The following is a 5,973-nucleotide window of genomic DNA, read 5'->3' as shown; positions in this document are numbered from 1 at the left end:
CCAAGCTGGAGTGCAGTGGCCTGATCTCAGCTCACTGCAAGCTCCGCCTCCCAGGTTTACGCCATTCTCCTGCCTCAGCATCCAGAGTAGCTGGGACTACAGGGGCCCGCCACCTCGCCTGGCTAGTTTTGTGTGTGTGTGTGTGTGTGTTTTTTTTTTTTTTTAGTAGAGACGGGATTTCACTGTGTTAGCCAGGATGGTCTCTATCTCCTGACCTTGTGATCCGCCCGTCTCGGCCTCCCAAAGTGCTGGGATTACAGGCTTGAGCCACCGCGCCCGGCCCATCTTGCTTTTTAAATAGAATTTATGTGAATCTCCAAGCCTAAGATTTTTCTTTTCTTTTCTTTGACACTGAGTCTTGCTCTGTCACCCAGGCGGGAGTGCAGTGGCACGACCTCTGCTCCTGTGTTCAAGTGATTCTACCTTAGCCTCCTGAGTAGCTGGGATTCAGGATTACCCTGAAACCTTGTCTCTATTAAAAATACAAAAATTAGCAGGGTGTGGTGGCAGGTGCCTGTAATCCCAGCTACTCAGGAGGTTGAGGCAGGAGAATTGCTTGAACCCGGGAGGCAGGCACCATCATGCCCAGCTAATTTTTGCATTTTTAGTAGAGATGGGGTTTCACCATGTTGGCCAGGCTGGTCTTGAACTCCTGACCTGAGGTGATCCACCCACCTCAGCCTCCCAAAATGCTGGGATTACAGGTGTGAGCCACCATGCCCGGCTGCCTAAGATTTTTCAAGTCAGTGAAGAGAGATGTCCTCATAACCCCCTAAGGACCTGCTTAACCATGGATGGTGTCAACCCCTTACTAAGCAAGCCCTGTGGTTTTATGCCCCCAGGGAGACAGACCCACTGAGAAGTGACCCCAGGCCTCAGTTGAAAGAGCCTCATGTCTCAGTGGATGGACTGGGGACAGATTGTTCTAATCAGGGATGTCTGTGAGGGATTTCTGGAAGAGGTGAGATTTGGGCTGAGTCTTGACAGACTTTGACAGTCAGAGGGAAGGGAGAAGGGCAGGAAGTCAAGAAAATATTTGGACCCCAAGGCTTAGTAGTTGGATAGGCAGGGCAGGGAGGCAGGGGAGAGAGGATGTGAGGGTGTGAGTCCAGAGAGGCAGGTCACAGCCCTCCTGGGTGGCTGCACAGTTTTGGACAAGTGGTTGCTTTTTACATTCTCTGCTACCCTTTATGCAAATTGAGCACTTAAGTCTGGGAAAAAGCTCACATGAGAATCCCCAGGGCAGAAGCGTTTGCTGATCCCTGGGTCCCCACCCTCCAGCTAAGCTGCTTCAGCCTCCTACACTGACTTCTGAGAGGTGTTGTGGCTTAGAGTATACGTCACAGCTCTGCCGCTTGCTAGAAGGGCAGGTCTTTTAAAACCTCTGTGCCTCCATTTCCTTAACTGTCAAAGGGTGGTAGTATCTGCCTCATAAGGTTGTTGTTGGAGACTAAATTAGTTAAGGCACCTTAGACCATCTAGACCACCAGCTTCATTAAGGGCTTAGTAGACATTAGCTAATATTGTCACTGGATCCAACTGTCTTCATAATGAGGCAAAATTCCACTGGGCTGTCCCTCTTCTAGGCCACAGGATTTGGCATTGGCTGCTGCCGCATTCTAGTCCTAGGGTTACCTCAACAAGTGTGGCTCTCGTTGACCTGAGCCACATCCTTCTCACTCACCACATGCCCCAAGGAGTCACTCCCCTCTTTTTGCCCCTGCCCACTTATGCCCACTCTACTGATACTGGCTTCTTGTTATAAGATTTTTTCTTTCTTTCTTCTTCTTCTTCCTCTTTTTTTTGGGGGGCGGAGGGGGGCGGGGCAGGAACCAGATCTTGCATTGTCGCCTGAGCTGGAGTGCAGTAGGGTGATCATGGCTCACTGCAGCCTTAACCTCCTGGGCTCAAGTGATCCTCCCACCTCAGCCTCCCGAGTAGCTGGGACTACAGGCACCCACCACCACACCTGGCTTTGGGATAAACTTAGTTTTGCTTTGTGCCCACAGGACCTGGACAGGACAGCAAAACTGTGATGAGAGTTTACTAAATAGTTTTGGGGAGTGACCAGGCCACACAGCCAGCTTCAGTTCAAGGGTCGGCCCAGTTCCTGCCGTCAGAAGTGAGTCTCAGAAGACGAGGCACTGGTGCCTCAGCATCTCCCTGAGGGGAGCCAGCTTACCACCCTGCATGCCAGGGTGAAAGCAGCATCTAGCTATGCAATGGCACCCCTCAGATCTCTGGGAACTAGGCTGGGATGGTAGACAAATCTGGCTCCTTGCTGTGAAGGGGCAGGTAGTGAGGGGATTGGCTTACAAAATGGAGCCTGGGCCCTTTCCTAGTGCTAGGCCCTACGAGCTGTTCCTTAGCAAACCATGAGGGCCTCCATGCTTCTCTTCGAACTTCCGAGTGTATCTCCCTGCAAGATAACTACCACCTTACCATACTTACCCTCCTTACTCACTTCTGGGGCTTTCTCCTGACACCTCCCATTCTACAAAAGCCTTCTCTAAGATTCCCCTGTAAAATGGAAACAAACAAACATTTCTGTGGCAAGGGCTGAGATGATGGAGTTGGCCTTAATAGTTAGAAATTCCAGGTGACGGGCTTAATTCACTTTGGTGCAGGGGATAAAGGGAAAATAGAGAGCGGGTAACAAACAATTATTTGCAAGCTATTTTCTAGAAAATACAGAGAGGTCCCGTGTGGTGGCTCATGCCTATAATCCCAGCACTTTGGGAGGCTGAAGTGGGATGATTGCTTGAGCCCAGAAGTTTGAGGCCAGCCTAGGCAATATAGGGACATGCTGTTTCTACATTTTTTTTTTTTTTAATTAGCCCAGTGTGATTGTATGCACCTGTAGTCCCAGCAACTTGGGAGGCTTAAGTAGGAGGATCATGAGCCAGGAGTTCAAGGTTACAGTGAACTGTGATTGCACCACTGCACTCTAGCCTGGGCGATAGAGCGAGACTGTCTCAAAAAACAAAAAACAAAAAAACAGACAGAAGTAGAAACATAATGTACCAGACTAGTAAGTACACACACACACTGTGTGTTTTAAATCAACTTTACAGGGGCATAATTTACATACAATAAAATGCACCCATTTAAGTATATAGTTTGATGAGTTTTGACAAATGTTTACCTATGTAATTGTCTATGATAATATAGATTAGTTCCTCCACTCTAAAAGTTTCCCCGTTTCTTTTCTTATCTTTCTTTCTTTTCCTTTCCTCCCCTCCCCTCCCCTCCCTTNGGGTGCACATTCATTGCACATACACACAGGGCGCACACAGACATGCACATGGGCGCATAATGGGCAACACAGATGTGGACACATGCATGCATACACACAGATGCATACATGGGCACATAGCCCCACAAACACACGTGCACATGGAGCACACACTCACACATACGTGAACACACGGGCACACAGGCACATGTGTGCACACACGGGCGCACAGGCACACACACTCACACGCTGTCTCGTGATAGGGGCTCCTCTCCACCCTCAGCTCTCAGGCAAGCCTAGCTCACACGCCTTGAGCTGAGGACGCTGTAGGGGAAATGTGGGCTCAGTTGCTGGTTCCCAGCTGCCTCTGGCTTTATATCCAACTGGAGTCTTTTCTATTAATTTTCCTACTGATGGCCCTATGGGAATGAGAGAGTGCACAAGAGCTGTGGGTTTACTCTGGGATAGCACCTTGTTTGGGTGCCTGGCAGGAATGGGGATGGGGAACGGGGTAAGGATTCCATCACTTCTAGGAACAAAGGTCTCCAAGGAGCTGAGGTTTGGTGAGACCAGTAAACACAAGGCTGGTCTTTCCTCTCACTGCCACACTCCTCCCTGCAGCCCATCCATTCTTCCCATTGCTGCAGATGCCCCAGGCCCATGCTCTCCCCTATGGGGAGGTGGGAAGGCTTGGAAGAGGGCTCAGTCCCAAGGTTGATGTGTCAGCTTTGGGACTGGCAGCAGGGTTCCAAGCTGTCTAGACCCCTTCAGCAGAAGGGTGGCTTCTCTCAGACTCCTTCAGGGCAGCACAGCAGAAATCCAGAGACCAGCCAGGTAGGGGAAAATGTTTGCGACCCAGTTATCAGATCTTGAGAGCTGGGCAGGGAGGAAGCTTGGATTCAATTAAACCCTATTCAGCTGCAGTCACCGAGTACAGAGCATGTGCCTGGGATGGGTTGGGGCAGGTAGGAAGGGTGAGGGGTGGCACAGAAATCACAAGACACAGTAACTGTCTTCTAAGGGTGTGTGTGTCTTGGTGTGAGAGACTGGGGAACATCACATAGGCAGAAGAACTCCTGAGAGTGGAACTCAAACACAGCGTGCTGCACACTGAGGCCATCACCTCTGCCCACCCCTCCCAGAGCATACAGACACTGCCACTTGCCTGATCTTCCTGTCGTCTTCCCTATTTTGTTTTATTTTAGAATCAGGGTTTCTGTTGCCCAGACTGGAGTGCAGTGGCACAATCATAGCTCACTGCAACCTTGGACTCTTGGGCTCAAGTGATTCTCCCACCTTGGACTCTCGAGTACCTAGGACTATAGGTGTGTGCTACCACACCCAGCTAATTTTTTTTTTTTTTTTTTTTTTTTTGAGACCGAGTCTCGCTCCGTTGCCAGACTGGAGTGCAGTGGCACAGTCTTTGCTCACTGCAACCTCCGCCTCCTGGGTTCAAGCGATTCTCCTGCCTCAGCCTCCCAAGTAGCTGGGATTACAGGCGTGCGCCACCACGCCAGCTAATTTTTGTATTTTTAGTAGAGATGGGGTTTCTCCACGTTGGTCAGGCTGGTCTTGAACTCCCGACCTCAGATGATCCACCCGCCTTGGCCTCCCAAAGTACTGGGATTACAGGCTTGAGCCACTGCGCCCGGCCCTCACCCAGCTTATTTTTAAAAATGTTTTTAGAGATGAGGTCTCCCTACCTTGTGCCCAGGCTGGGCTCGAACTCCTGGCCTCCAGCAATCTTCCTACCTCGGCCTCTTGAGTTGCTGGGATTACAGATTCTAGCCATTGCCCCCAGCTGTCTCCCCTATCTTGGTAACTAATGTCACATGGCAGCCCAGGACAGAAACTTTTGGGCCACCCTAGATTCTACCCTCCCCTACCCCATCCAATCAGTCCTCACATCCCATGGGTTATTCTTGTCCCATCGTTTCCATCCAACCCCTCCTTCAGGCCTCACCACCACTGCCTTGGCGTTTCTCACCACTTCCCTCCCAGGGCTTCTAATGGCACAGGGGCTGGAAGGATCTCACCTTCAGGTTTATACCATCCTCTTCTCTCCATTCTCCACACAGATGCCAGAGTGATCTCAAACTCCTGACCTCAGGTGATCTGCCCACCTCGGCCTCCCAAAGTATTGTGATTGCAGGCATGAGCCACCACGCCCAGCAGATCACAGAGTATTTTTGAAGAAAATACATTTTGAGAGTAAAATCCTATACATCTTTTTTTTTTTTTTTTTTTTTTTTTTTTTTTGAGACAGAGTTTTGCTCTTGTCACCCAGGCTGGAGTGCAATGTCTCCATCTCAGCTCACTGCAACCTCTGCCTCCCGGGTTCAAGCAATTCTCCTGCCTCCCGGGTTTAAGCAAGCACCTGCCACCCCACCCTGCTAATTTTTGTATTTTTAGTAGAGGCAGGGTTTCACCATGTTGGCCAGGCTAGTCTCAATCCCCTGACCTCAGGTGATCTGCTCACCTCAATCTCCCAAAGTGCTGGGATTAGAAGCATGAGGCACCGTGTCTGGCCTTATTTTTTGTTTTTTTGTTTTGTTTTGTTTTTTTCTGAGTCTCACTCTGTTGCCCAGGTGGGAGCGTGGTGGCATGATCACAGTTCACTGCAGCCTGGACCTTTTGGGCTCAAGCAATCCTCCCGCCTCAGCCTCCCAAATCATTGGAATTACAGGCGTGAGCCACCTTGCCCAGCCCATCTTGCCTTTTTTTTTTTTTTTTTTTTT

Source organism: Rhinopithecus bieti, unplaced genomic scaffold (genome assembly GCF_001698545.2).
Source record: "Rhinopithecus bieti isolate Rb0 unplaced genomic scaffold, ASM169854v2 scaffold_4553, whole genome shotgun sequence".
Lineage (NCBI taxonomy): Eukaryota > Metazoa > Chordata > Mammalia > Primates > Cercopithecidae > Rhinopithecus > Rhinopithecus bieti.
The sequence above is the reverse complement of the archived record's forward strand: the minus strand, read 5'-3'. Positions refer to the sequence as shown.